We start from the raw sequence: 15,797 nt of genomic DNA on the forward strand, positions 1-15,797 counted from the left end.
AGCCAGAGGCGAATATTTCTGTCGCTAACGAGGCCTTCCGGTTCAGGTGCAATAGTGAACAAAGCCAGAAAAATGGATCCAAGCTCGCCGCAAATTTGGGGACTTCTATCTAGTCAGGAATATGGGTTTAAACTTTTAAGAGAACAATGAGAACACATTATGTTATCCTCACCCGCAAAAATAAAAGAGAAGATATTAGGTTATCCTGATCCAAACTAAAGGAAAAGCATATGGCTCTTGGAATCTTGAATCTTAATTTAAAAACTCTTCCATCTTATCTCTTGTCCTTGTATGCCTAATCGTTGATGCATGTGCTGTCACACACGTGAATCCTGGAGCATTCATTGGGTATACCACCAGCGGGATATAAAAAGTGGAGAGTTCATCAATTTTTTGCTGTTTTTTTTTACATTTTGACCAATACTCCCTCCGTCCGGAAATACTTGTCCTCGAAATGATTGTATCTAGACTTATTTTAGTTATAGATACATCAATTTTATCCATTTCGAGGACAAGTATTTCCGGACGGAGGGAGTACTATATGGTAGAGCTTGTTGATTTTTGTGTTCAACTGACAGCCTTCACATGGTGCCGTGGTTCGTGCATGAATCAATGTGATTAGGGGCATAGTTAAAACCTTAAGGCACAACTAGTAGTACTGTATTGGTAAACCCATGCGTTCACCTAATCGATGAATTTCTTAACATATAAATAGGATTGATCACTTTAACCAAGATCGATGCGCGTGGTGGCATAGGAGAGTACATGACAAAGGCAGTACTCGTACGTTGTTTCGTAGTATATAGTAGTATAAGAGCAACTTGTTGTTCGAGATGCCTTTGAGAAAACTCAAACCAGGACTTGAATTAGCTTGATTGATTTCTCCAAAAAAGAAAATGATTGACAGCTGGTCCTTAGTGTTATAACAAAAGATAAGCATAACAGTTGCAGCAGGAACAACAGCAACCACATCATTGAGGGCAACCCCAGGTGGTAACATGAAAGATGCTTCAACGACAATGCCTCTAGAAAGGGGACGACAAAGGAACACCGTTGTCACGGGACCTAATCACTGCTTGAAGGCTGACTGAAGTTACAAGAGGATATATTCAGAACAGGTGTAGATGACACATCAATAAAAACGGTAAAACTATCTATGTGTCACAAACTCTTATCCAGTAAAGTAATCATATACATGTTTCTATAATGAGAATAGAACTGACAGCCAGTAACCACCTTCACTTACCAGCAGCAAGTTCTTCTACCTTAATTTTCTCAAACTTGAAATTAACTTTCTAGAGAATCTGAGTGCAATGCTTGAAACAAAGCAAATGGGTAGTTAATGGAGAAAGAAATTGACAACTAAAAAGGTAAGGAAGAAACATTCGATCATTCTAGCTTCTCCCTCAGTTATTAATTCTGATTTCTAACCAGCACCAGAAGAATTTTATTTTTTTTGTATTTGGACTTTTATTTAGTTATACCAAAGATTTCATGGTATTCTAAAAATAAGTATTTAGCCAATATTTTTGGGAATACCCCCTCCCCCCATATTGAGGAATCAGAGACAGGCAAAGATCAAATTTGAAAGAATAACCCCACACCACAAGTCCACTAATGGCAAGACTGCTAGCCAGAAATATTTGTGTGAGGATTGGGTTGAAGGGAGAAGGATGCTTCGTGGCAGCTTCTTCCTGCGTAGTACTACCTCCGTCCGGGTTTATTGGTCCTCATTGTATTTCGTGCCAAATTTTGACCATAGATTAAACTAACAAAATGTTCATGCATGTCATCAAACATTACATTTTTAAAAACTATGTTCAAATACGAATCCAATGGGATAATTTTTCTTGACATGCATTAACATTTTGCTAGTTAAATCTTTAGTCAAAATTTGGCACAAACTACTTAGGGGATCTATAAACCAGGACGGAGGTAGTACATCGTAGTCCTTTCTGGAATGCATTCAAAAGTATGAAGATAGCATTAAGCTATGTACACACTGATGCCTTCACACAAATACTTGAAAGGATTAAGACAGCTCCCAATGCCTGCACTCTTACAATTCACAAGCACAGCAATATTGAAGTGCAATTGAGTGGTATGTGTAAAGTGGAACTAAAAATGGAAACTAACTGCCACTCATGGCTCCTTATCCAAGCTATTAATTGTTCTCACTTTCTCCAACGAGAGTATATATTGCTGTGTCGTTTATGAGCCATGATAGTATATAGAGGATGTGAGTTGTGTTTTTCTCCTTGGTTCTGGAGGAAAAGATAATGGTATTTTTGTGTAGCTCCTTGAAGCAACAGACAAACCTCAAGGAATTAAGAAGCAGAGATCGAGTTGGTTGAGCCTTGAGCTACTCTTTAGCAGGTGGCAGATTTGATTAAGGCAGACAGCTTGCTAGCTTTGTAAGTGGTATTGTATTTGGTTTGGCCGGCGACGACCCAACCCAGATACCCATTCATTTGTTCTTTTGGTGCTCGAGGTGGTGGGAGATGGAGTCCTTTTTGGCATTTTAGCATAACAGAAATGGCAGATACTGGTGTGCTACAACTATATGTATGTAAGTATTGTTCATGAGGCATATATATTCAATCCTTGGTTCCGAGTACCCATTGCTCATCGGACTTGGCTAACGGCGTTTCGTCTTTTTAATATTGTAAGTTGGGCTAATTGTGAGCTAAAGCAGGCCCAATCTGTGCATCAACGAACATCGCCATGGAAAGGCATCTGAGATAATAACCATGCAAAGAGAGTAAATAAATACTGACAAGATTTCAAGTGTACCTTCCTTGATTCTTATTTTTCAAAATCGAAAGGCAGATGCTGTCCCGGATATTATCCTCTCCTCGATTGATAGAAATGCAATGATCGTTACCAATTAATCCTTTAAAAAGTCGCCAATATATATAGTTAATCTTATCCTGCTGCAGGCTGCAGCTGATGAATCTGAATCCATCTGAATCTGAATCTGAAAGAAAGAAGGCACTGAAGATTTTGTAAAGAAACCACTGAAAGGAAACTACAAAGAGAAGGCACTTGGGGCCAACTCATACCTGATTGGATTGGATTGGATTGGATTTGGATTGGATTGATCTAAAACCACATTGGAGAGGATGAGGCACCGCAGCTTCCTCATCGACCGGGGCACCTCCGCGACCACCCACCCCCGCCGCCGCCCCCATCCCGCTCTGGCCTAGCTCCGCCGCCGTTGGCTCATCGACGACCTCCTCCCGGATAAGGAAGCTCAATCATAGCCCAGATCCGCCGCCGCCATGTCGTCGATGTCGAGGTTGCCTCTTTCGCTTTTTTTTTCAGGACAAATGAAAAATCCAACTTGATTGAAAACCTTTATGTTTTTTCTTAGCATTTTCTAGTAGCAATATCGATTGAAAACCTTTATGTTTTTCCTTAGCATAGAAAATGTTTATGTGTTTCTTTTTTTAAAACAAAATGTTTATGTGTTGATGCCACAAGTATTGATACACACCCCCAGATTTCTCGAAGAAAGAAAAAAGCAATCCACCCTCACAAAGCACATATCAATCACCTACTCCCCCGTCCCGAAATGTAAGACGTTTTTTGATACTATGATAGTGTCAAAGAGCATCTTACATTTTGGGACTGAGGGAGTATAATACAATTGGATCTTCAGATTCACACCGTTGTGTTGGTTACTTCTTTTTTTTTTGAGCATCCACTGTTGTGCTGGTGGGTGTACACCGGCAGCCTCTGCAGGTGTTGTTGGTGCTTTGTTGCGGTGGGCTTCTTTGTTTGTGGGCTGGCTGGCTCGTTGGGGGTGGTAGTGTTTTGACGGACTTGTCAACACCGTTGTTTTGTATGCTAAAAAAATAAAAAAAAAACCGTTGCTTTATATGGGAGCTTGTGTGAAGACCCTATCTTGGCCTTGGGCACGTGACCAGTGATGGCGGCGGCTATGGGCATCGTTGATGTTCTTGGAGGCAGCATTGTTGCCACCCTCTCTTTAGGGCTGGGCGGACAAAATCCGAGACCCTATGCGAAACTGAAAAAACGGGCTCTATCTCATTATAAAAAACTAAGTATCAACAGACTGATTATCGGACGACACCGGCAGTGCTTCTTTTCTAACATATCTGTCCATTCCACCTTTATAAGATTTATCAACTAAATTTTGTTCTCTATCTTTTCACTTGCGTTTAGAGGAACCAGACTGATGGTTCCCCAGAGTGACTCAAAAATGTATTATTAAAACACAAGATACGAAAGATGAATAAAATACAATTGAACAGTAGCATATATGAATAAATTTATGCTTCAATGTTTGGCAATTAGACGAACCATCTAACTCACCTAGTTTTAGGTCCTGTCCGCTTGACTCATCTAGTTTTGGGTCCTCTTCGGTTGAACTGCTACACTGTGAGTGTGATCTTTAGCCGAGGAGGTAAGCGGGACCGTGAAAGATGTCGGTGTTGGCATTGAGGCTGAGAAAGTCTGAGGCGTGGCAACAATTGCCGTAGTCTGCCAATGACTCTCCATTTTTTGTCTGATATGAAATACTATCAGAGAAGCTGAAGGCGTGGCAATAATTGCAAAGTTTGGTGGTCAAATAACATTCGAGGAGCTCTGTATAAAAAAGGCAACTTTGCAAGCACTCATAATTTGTTGATGATCATTCAAACAAAGTTTCGGATTTTTTTGAAATATTTTGCTATGTTTTCTTGTGTGGGTGCACCGTGGGTGCACTGAGTTGGGTTGCAGCCACTACTTCCCCTTCTCTACACAAGTGAGATGGACATTGCAGATGTGAGCCCATCGTGATGTAGGGTGGAACCCTAGGGGTCGATCTTTCACGATTTGGAGGGGGATTCTCGAAGAACACGATGAACACATAAGATTAAAATACGAGGGGAACGAGAGGGAACACTCAAATCAACGAGAAACAGTCAGACAAGTGCTACATCCACATACACATAGATGTAACAAAGATCAAAGGACAACAAGAGAGGATGCAAGGTGATACGTCTCCAACGTATCTATAATTTTTGATTGTTCCATGCTATTATATTACCTATTTTGGATGTTTATGGGCTTTATTTTATACATTATTATCATTTTTGGGACTAACCTACTAACCGGAGGCCCAGCCCGTATTGCTGTTTTTTTGCCTATTTCAGTATTTCGAAGAAAAGGAATATCAAACGGAGTCCAAACGGAATGAAACCTTCGGGAGCGTGATTTTTGGAACGAACGTGATCCAGAGGACTTGGAGTGCAAGTCAAGAAATAGTCGGAGCCTCCACGAGATAGGAGGGCGCCCCCCCCCTATAGGGTGTGCCCCCCTGTCTCGTGGGCCCCTCGGGCGTCCACCGATGTACTTCTTCCTCCCATATAAGCCTACGTACCCCGAAAACATCCAGGGAGCAACCACAATACAATTTCCACCGCCGTAACCTTCTGTATCCGCGAGATCCCATCTTGGAGCCGTCGCCGGCGTTCTGCCGGAGGGGGAATCCACCACGGAGGGCTTCTACATCAACACCATAGCCCTTCCGATGAGTTGTGAGTAGTTTACCACAGACCTTCGGGTCCATAGTTATTAACTAGATGGCTTCTTCTCTCTTTTTGGATCTCAATACAATGTTCTTCCCCTCTCTTGTGGAGAACTATTCGATGTAATCTCCTTTTGCGGTGTGTTTGTCAAGATCCGATGAATTGTGGGTTTATGATCAGATTTATCTATGGATAATAATTGAATCTTCTCTGAATTCTTTTATATGATTGAGTTATCTTTGCAAGTCTCTTCGAATTATCGGTTTGGTTTGGCCTACTAGATTGATCTTTCTTGCCATGGGAGAAGTGCTTAGCTTTGGGTTCAATCTTGCGGTGTTCTTACCCAGTGACAGAAAGGGTTGCAAGACACGTATTGTATTGTTGCCATCGAGGATAAAAAGATGGGGTTTATATCATATTGCTTGAGTTTATCCCTCTACATCATGTCATCTTGCTTAATGCGTTACTCTATTCTTATGAACTTAATACTCTAGATGCATGCTGGATAGCGGTCGATGTGTGGAGTAATAGTAGTAGATGCAGGCAGGAGTCGGTCTACTTGTTGCGGACATGATGCCTATATACATGATCATGCCTAGATAACGTCATAATTATTCGCTTTTCTATCAATTGCTTGACAGTAATTTGTTCACCCACCGTAATACTTATGCTCTTGAGAGAAGCCACTAGTGAAACCTATGGCCCCCGGGTCTATCTCTTATCATATTTGCTTCCAATCTACTTTTATTTGCATCTTTATTTTCTGCATCTATATTATAAAATACCAAAAATATATTTATCTTATCATATTATCTCTATCAGATCTCACTTTCGCAAGTGGCCGTGAAGGGATTGACAACCCCTTTGTCGCGTTGGTTGCGAGTTCTTTCTTTGTTTGTGTAGGTTCGTGGGACTTGTTGAGAAGCCTCCTACTGGATTGATATCTTGGTTCTCAAAAACTGAGGGAAATACTTACGCTACTGTGCTGCATCACCCTTTCCACTTCAAGGAAAACTAACGCAAGCTCAAGACGTAGCAAGAAGGATTTCTGGCGCCGTTGCCGGGGAGGTCTTCGCTCAAGTCAAGATATACCAAGTACCCGTCACAAACTCATCTCCCTCGCATTTACATTATTTGCCATTTGCCTCTCGTTTTCCTCTCCCCTACTTCACCTTTGCCGTTTTATTCGCCCTCTCTTTCCCAATCTCCTCTCTCTTCCGTTTGCCGTTCTCTGTTTGCTCGTGTGTTAGATTGTTTACCTTGTCGTTATGGCTAGTTCTCCTATCCTTATTATTACTCCCAAACATGAAATTCTCAATTTTAAGCAAAGGGAGGGAGAGAATTTAAAAGATGCTTGGCATAGAATTTGCAATGCTCAAAATAAATCTACTAGGAAGCTTTCTACTTCCGTTCTTCTTCGCAATTTTTATGTGGGCATTACCCCTTGGAATAGATGTGTTCTTGATACCATTGCCGGAGGGGATTTCTTGAATAGCCACACGTTTGAAGCTTATAAAGCTATGATAGATTTGTTTGGCCCTCCACCTCTTTTGGTTAATGGAACTGTTTTAACTTTGGAACATGTTATGCAATGTCTTGAGATCATTGAAAATAAAATTGCCACTGTTGAGTTAATTGAAAACTTGGATAAAAAGATTCATAATCAAATTACCCAATATGGATCTAGGGTTGGGGTTACTTTGAAAAATCTTAAAGAGAAAGAACCTATAGTTAATGAAAAAATAGATCTAGATTCTGCAAGAATTGGTAAACTTGAGGATATCATTACTAACTTAGGTTCTGCGTTTTCCTCCATGAAAAACACTCCAAAACCCCCTACCAAAACTGCCAAGTTTATTTATGTTCCTAAAAATAAGGGTGAATCTTCTAGTAAGGAAGATGCGGATCTCAAATCCATGATTGTTGATCCCGATTGTCTATCTATCATTGAGAAACCTTTTGCTACAAACGAAGTTCTTGAATTTTTTCCTAAAGGTTTTATAATTACTAAAAAGGGAGAAAACCCTGAGGATTATAATTGCTCTACTTATGAATCAAGTGCCAAACATGGCACCACTTAGATCTATCTTCGCGTTTATGCCTAGCTAGGGGCGTTAAACGATAGAGCTAGTTGGGAGGCAACCCAATTTTCTTTATGTTTTTTTGTTTTTGTTCCTGTTTAGTGTTAAATTTTGTTTCTACTTTCTGTTTAGATGTGTTTTCATGTTATATTTAGTGTTTGTGCCAAGTAGAACCTATAGGATAACCTATGATATGAGTTGATTTGATTCTGCTGAAAAACAGAAACTTTGCGCTCACGAGAAAAAATTCAATAAATCACACGAACGAGCTTTTGCATTGATTCTTTTTGATGATGTTCAATAAGCAAATGTTTTAGGACGTCCTATTTTGGTAGGATTTTTGAGGTTCCAGAAGTTTGCGTTAGCTATAGATTGCTACAGACTATTCTGTTTTTGACAGATTCTGTTTTTCGTGTGTTGTTTACTTATTTTGATGCATCTATGGCTAGTATGTAAGGGTATGAACCATAGAGAACTTGGAATACAGTAGGTTTAACAAAAATTTAAATAAAGAATTAGTTCATTACAGTACCTTATGTGGTGGTTTTGTTTTCTTTCACTAACGGAGCTTATAAGATTTCCTGTTGAGTTTTGTGTTGTGAAGTTTTCAAGTTTTGGGTAAAGATTTGATGGACTATGGAATAAAGGGTGGCAAAAGCCTAAGCTTGGGGATGCCCAAGGCACCCCAAGATATTCAAGAATAGCCAAAAGCCTAAGCTTGGGGATGCCCCCGGAAGGCATCCCCTCTTTCGTCTTCGTTCATTGGTAACTTTACTTGGAGCTATATTTTTATTTGCCACATGATATGTGTTTTGCTTGGAGCGTCGTGTATTATATTGGTCTTTGCTTGCTAGTTTACTACAATCATCCTTGCTGTAACACACCTTTTGGGAGAAGCCTATTTGCTTGGGATTTGATAGAATACTCTATGTGTTTCACTTATATCTTTTGAGCTTGATAGTTTTTGCTCTAGTGCTTCGCTTATATCTTTTAGAGCATGGCGGTGGATTAATTTTGAAGAAATTGCTAGTTTCTCTTGCTTCACTTATATTATTCTGAGAGTATCTTAGAACAGCATGGTATTTGCTTTGGTTATTAATTGGTCCTAGAATGATGAGCATCCAAGTTGGGTATAATAAAAACTATCATAGGAAGTGAATTGGATGCTATGATCAACTTGATACTTGATGATTGTTTTGAGATAGGGAGGTAGTGATATTAAAGTCATGCTAGTTGGGTGATTATAAATTTAAAGAATGCTCGTGTTGAAGTTGGCAAGTCCCGTAGCATGCACTTATGGTTAAAATTGTGTAACAAATTTGAAGCATGAAGTGTACCTGGCTTGTGCATCCTTATGAGTGGCGGTCGGGGACGAGCGATGGTCTTTTCCTACCAATTTATCCCCCTACGTTGCATGCGCGTAGTTCTTGGTTTTTGATGACTTCTAAATTTTTGCAACAAGTATATGAGTTCTATTGACTAATGTTGAGTCCATGGATTATACGCACTTTTACCTTTCCGCCATTGCTAGCCTCTTCGGTACCGTGCATTGCCCTTTCTCACCTTGAGAGTTGGTGCAAACTTCGCCGGTGCATCCAAACCCCGTGATATGATACGCTCTATCACACATAAACCTCCTTATATCTTCCTCAAAACAGCCATCATACCTACCTATTTATAGCATTTCCATAGCCATTCCGAGATATATTTCCATGCAACTTTCCACCGTTCCGTTCATCATCATCATGACATACGTTACTTTTGTCATATTGCCATTGCATGATCATGTAGTTGACGTCGTATTTGTGGCAAAGCCACCATGCATAATTTTTTATACATGTCACTCTTGATTCATTGCACCATCCCGGTACACCGCCGGAGGCATTCATATAGAGTCATATCTTGTTCTAGTTTCGAGTTGTAATTCATATGTTGTAATCAATAAAAGTGTGATGATCATCATTATTAGAGCATTGCCCAAAAAGAAAAAAAAGAAAGGCCAAAAAGAAAAAAATAGGCCAAAAGAAAAAAAAAAAAAAAAGAAAAAAAAAAAAGAAAAAAGAAAAAGAGAAAAAAGAAAATAAATAAAAGGGCAATGCTACTATCTCTTTTTCCACACTTGTGCTTCAAAGTAGCACCTTGTTCTTTATTGAGTCTCATATATTGTGCTTCAAAGTAGCACCATGTTCTTCATGTAGAGAGTCTTATAGGTTGTCACTTTCTTATACTAGTGGGAATTTTTCATTATAGAACTTGGCTTGTATATTCCTACGATGGGCTTCCTCAAATGCCCTAGGTCTTTGTGAGCAAGCAAGTTGGATGCACACCCACTAGTTTTCTTTTGTTGAGCTTTCATTCATTTATAGCTCTAGTGCATCCGTTGCATGGCAATCCCTACTCCTCATGTTGACATCAATTGATGGGCATTCCCATAGCCCGTTGATTATCCTCGTCAATGTGAGACTTTCTCCTTTTTTGTCTTCTCCACACAATCCCCAATCATTATTCTATTCCACCCATAGTGTTATATCCATGGCTCACGCTCAAGTATTGCGTGAAGGTTGAAAAAGTTTGAGATTATTTAAGTACGAAACAATTGCTTGGCTTGTCATCGGGGGTATAGAAGTTGGGAACATCTTTGTGTGACAAAAATGAAGCATAGCCTAACTATATGATTTTGTAGGGATGAACTTTCTTTAGCCATGTTATTTTGAGAAGACATGATTGCTTTTATTAGTATGCTTGAAGTATTGCTATTTCTTTTGTCAATATGAACTTTTATCTTGAATCATTTGGATCTGAACATTCATGCCATAATAAAGAAAATTATATTGAGAATTATGCTAGGTAGCATTCCACATCAAAAATTCTGATTTTATCATATACCTACTCGAGGACGAGCAGGAATTAAGCTTGGGGATGCTTGATACGTCTCCAACGTATCTATAATTTTTGATTGTTCCATGCTATTATATTACCTGTTTTGGATGTTTATGGGCTTTATTTTATACATTATTATCATTTTTGGGACTAACCTACTAACCGGAGGCCCAGACCGTATTGCTGTTTTTTTTGCCTATTTCAGTATTTCGAAGAAAAGGAATATCAAACGGAGTCCAAACGGAATGAAACCTTCGGGAGCGTGATTTTTGGAACGAACGTGATCTAGAGGACTTGGAGTGCACGTCAAGAAACATCCGGAGCCTCCACGAGATAGGAGGGCGCCCCCCTATAGGGCGTGCCCCCTGTCTCGTGGGCCCCTCGGGCGTCCACCGACGTACTTCTTCCTCCCATATAAGCCTACGTACCCCGCCAGGGAACAACCACAATACAATTTCCACCGCCGTAACCTTCTGTATCCGCGAGATCCCATCTTGGAGCCGTCGCCGACGTTCTGCTGGAGGGGGAATTCACCACGGAGGGCTTCTACATCAACACCATAGCACTTCCGATGAGTTGTGAGTAGTTTACCACAGACCTTCGGGTCCATAGTTATTAGCTAGATGGCTTCTTCTCTCTTTTTGGATCTCAATACAATGTTCTTCCCCTCTCTTGTGGAGAACTATTCGATGTAATCTCTTTTTGCGGTGTGTCTATCAAGATCCGATGAATTGTGGGTTTATGATCAGATTTATCTATGGATAATAATTGAATCTTCTCTGAATTCTTTTATATGATTGAGTTATCTTTGCAAGTCTCTTCGAATTATTGGTTTGGTTTGGCCTACTAGATTGATCTTTCTTGCCATGGGAGAAGTGCTTAGCTTTGGGTTCAATCTTGCGGTGTTCTTACCCAGTGACAGAAAGGGTTGCAAGACACATATTGTATTGTTGCCATCGAGGATAAAAAGATGGGGTTTATATCATATTGCTTGAGTTTATCCCTCTACATCATGTCATCTTGCTTAATGCATTACTCTGTTCTTATGAACTTAATACTCTAGATGCATGCTGGATAGCGGTCGATGTGTAGAGTAATAGTAGTAGATGCAGGCAGGAGTCGATCTACTTGTTGCGGACGTGATGCCTATATACATGATCATGCCTAGATAATGTCATAATTATTCGCTTTTCTATCAATTGCTTGACAGTAATTTGTTCACCCACCGTAATACTTATGCTCTTGAGAGAAGCCACTAGTGAAACCTATGGCCCCTGGGTCTATCTTTTATCATATTTGCTTCCAATCTACGTTTATTTGCATCTTTATTTTTTGCATCTATATTATAAAATACCAAAAAAAATATTTATCTTATCATATTATCTCTATTAGATCTCACTTTCGCAAGTGGCCGTGAAGGGATTGACAACCCCTTTGTCGCATTGGTTGCGAGTTCTTTGGTTGTTTGTGTAGGTTCGTGGGACTTGTTGAGAAGCCTCCTACTGGATTGATACCTTGGTTCTCAAAAACTAAGGGAAATACTTACGCTGCTGTGCTGCATCACCCTTTCCTCTTCAAGGAAAACCAACGCAAGCTCAAGACGTAGCACAAGGGTAACTAGTTCATATCACATGATCATATAAAGCTTATTTTCTCCGCACTAATAAGTCATACATATTTAGAGAGCATTTTTTATTGCTTGCAACATGACAACTTACTTGAAGGATCTTACTCAATCCATAGGTAGGTATGGTGGACTCTCATGGCTAAACTGGGTTTCAAGGATATTTGGAAGCACAAGTAGTATCTCTACTTGGTGCAAGGAATTTGGCTAGCATGAGGGGGAAAGTCAAACTCAACATGTTGGACGATCCATGACAATATACTTTAACTGAGATGTGAGAAAACATAACCATTACGTTGTCTTCCTTGTCCAACATCAACTCTTTAGCATGTCATACTTTAATGAGTGATCACAATCATAAAAGATGTCCAAGATAGTATATTTATATGTGAAAACCTCTCCTTCTTTATTACTTCCTATTAATTGCAACGATGACCAAAACTATGTTTGTCAACTCTCAACAACTTTTAAGCCTCATACTTTCTATATGTGAAGTCATTACTATCCATAAGATCAATATGAACTCTTTTATTTCTTTTTATTTTTTAAGATCATGGCAAGATAGCAAAGCCCTTGACTCAACACTAATCTTTATTATATATAACTCACGGACTCGGTTACATAGAAGGATCACAAAGCAAAACTCAAAACTAATTCAAACCAAAACTTTATTCTACTAGATCTAGATATTATCAAAAGGATCAAACTAAGTAAAACGGTAAAGATAGGAGTGTGATGGTGATACCATACCGGGGCACCTCCCCCAAGCTTGGCAATTGCCAAGGGGAGTGCCCATACCCATGTGATTATGTCCTCGGAGGTGATGAAGGCGGAGTTGTTGATGATGGTGGATAATCGCACATCGAGCGTAAAAGCTCCTCCAACTTGCGGATAATGCCCTTGAGTGCGACGATATGATCCTTCAACAAAATATTTTCCTGTGTGAGATGCTTGTTTTGTATGTGAGCTAACTCAATCATCTTGAAAGCTTCAATCTCAGTTGGTTAAAGAGGTTAGGTAAAGGTTGAGGGATGTTTTCTTCTTTTGCCGCCGGAGCTTGATCCTCCATGGCCTTCTTGATCCCTTCATCCTTGTTGATCTCCTCCGGTTCTTCTCTTTTCAGCTCTATCTTCAATAGCCAAGCATCCTTGTCTTCATTGTTGGAGGAGGGTGACATCATGATGCTCTAGATCTGTCAGAAAAATAGCTCGAAACAAAGACAGAAGATTTTTGCATGATACATTGGTCAAAACTTTCGGGAGATTATATAATGAATTTTTACAGACCGAAAAAAGTAACATGCAAGAAAACGGGGTCCGGGAGGCACACAAGGTGCCCACGAGGCAGGGGCGCGGCCAGTAAGGGTGGGCGAGCCCTCCACCCTCGTGGAGGCCTCGTGTCCTTCCCGGATTACTTCTTTCTTCCCTAAATTCTTAAATATTCCAAAACGGAGAAAATTTGCCATTAGAACTATTTTGGAGTTGGTTTGCTTACCGTACCACATACCTATTCCTTTTCGGAGTCTGAAACATTCTGGGAAGTGTCCCTTATGTATTCCTCCAGGGTTATTGTTTTGATAATATTAGTTTCAACATTTATAGGATTACTTGAGATATAATGTTTGATTCTTTGACCGTTCACCACCTTCGGATTTGTGCCTTCAAAGTTGTTGATTTTTATGGCACCGGAACGATAGACCTCTTCGATAATGTAAGGGCCTTCCCATTTAGAGAGAATTTTTCCTGCAAAAAATCTTAAACGAGAGTTGAATAGCCACACATAATCACCTACATTAAACTCACGTTTTTGTATCCTTTTGTCATGCCATATTTTAACTTTTTCTTTAAACAGCTTGGCATTCTCATAGGCTTGGGTTCTCCATTCATCAAGTGAGCTAATGTCAAATAACCTCTTCTCACCGGCAAGTTTGAAATCATAGTTGAGCTCTTTAATGGCCCAATATGTCTTATGTTCAAGTTCAAGAGGTAAGTGACATGCTTTTCCATAAACCATCTTATACGGAGACATACCCATAGGATTTTTATATGCATTTCTATAGGCCCATAATGCATCATCAAGTTTCTTGGACCAATTCTTTCTAGATCTATTAACAGTCTTTTGCAAAATTAATTTGAGCTCTCTATTCTCAATTCTACTTGACCACTAGACTGTGGGTGATAAGGAGATGCAATTCTATGATTAACATCATACTTAGCAAGCATTTTACGGAAAGCACCATGAATAAAATGTGAACCACCATCAGTCATGAGATATCTAGGGACTCCAAACCTCGAAAAATAACTTCTTTAAGCATCTTAATAGAGGTGTTATGATCAGCACTACTAGTTGGAATAGCTTCTACCCACTTAGTAACGTAATCAACAGCAACTAAAATATGTGTGTATCCATTGGAGGCAGGAAAAGGTCCCATATAATCAAAGCCCCAAACATCAAATGGTTCAATAACAAGAGAATAATTCATAGGCATTTCTTGACGTCTACTAATATTACCAATTCTTTGACATTCATCACAAGACAAGACAAACTTACGGGCATCTTTGAAGAGAGTAGGCCAATAAAAACCGGATTGCAATACCTTATGTGCAGTTCTATCTCCAGCATGGTGTCCTCCATATGGTTCGGAGTGACACTTGCGTAGGATCTGTTCCTGTTCATGCTCAGGTACACAACGTCTGATAACACCATCTACTCCTTCTTTATAAAGGTGTGGGTCATCCCATAAGTAATGTCTTAAATCATAAAAGAACTTTTTCTTTTGCTGGTATGTGAAACTAGGTGGTATAAATTTAGCAACAATGTAATTAGCATAATCAGCATACCATGGAGCAATACGAGAAGCATTAATGACCGCTAATTGTTCATCAGGGAAGCTATCATCAATAGGGAGTGGGTCATCAAGAACATTTTCTAACCTAGACAAGTTGTCCGCAACGGGGTTCTCAGCTCCCTTTATATCAATAATATGCAAATCAAATTCTTGGAGCAAGAGGACCCATCTAATAAGTCTAGGTTTAGCATCTTTCTTTTTCATAAGATATTTAATAGCAGCATGATCAGTGTGAATAGTTACTTTAGAATCAACAATATAAGGTCAGTACTTATCACATGCAAATACAACTGCTAAGAATTCTTTTTCAGTAGTAGCATAATTTCTCTGGGCAGTATCAAGAGTTTTACTAGCATACTGGGTAACATTTAATTTCTTATCAACTCTTTACCCTATAACAGCACCTACAGCATAATCGCTAGCATCACACATAATTTCAAAGGGTAAATTCCAATCAGGTGGCTGAACAATAGGTGCAGTGATCAAAGCTTTCTTAAGTATTTCAAATGCTTCTACACAATCATCATCAAAGACAAAAGGAATATCTTTTTGCAATAAATTAGTCAGAGGCCTAGAGATTTTAGAAAAGTCCTTAATGAACCTCCTATAAAAACCGGCATGACCAAGAAAACTTCTTATACCTTTAATGTCCTTGGGACATGGCATCTTTTCAATAGTATCAACTTTAGCTTTATCAACTTCAATACCTTTTTCAGAAATTTTATGCCCTAAGACAATGCCTTCATTAACCATAAAGTGGCACTTTTCCCAATTCAAGACGAGACTAGTGTCTTCACATCTTTGCAAAACTCGATCAAGGTTTCTCA

General features: G+C 39.5%; 1 protein-coding gene across 1 annotated transcript in view; it reads right to left on the minus strand.

Moving 5' to 3' along the window:
• The window catches only part of LOC123114497 (uncharacterized), a 62,169-nt gene that overhangs the window by 11,447 nt on the left and 34,925 nt on the right, over nucleotides 1-15,797 (minus strand). The window lies entirely within an intron of this gene.

This window comes from Triticum aestivum, chromosome 5B (assembly GCF_018294505.1).
Source record: "Triticum aestivum cultivar Chinese Spring chromosome 5B, IWGSC CS RefSeq v2.1, whole genome shotgun sequence".
NCBI lineage: Eukaryota > Viridiplantae > Streptophyta > Magnoliopsida > Poales > Poaceae > Triticum > Triticum aestivum.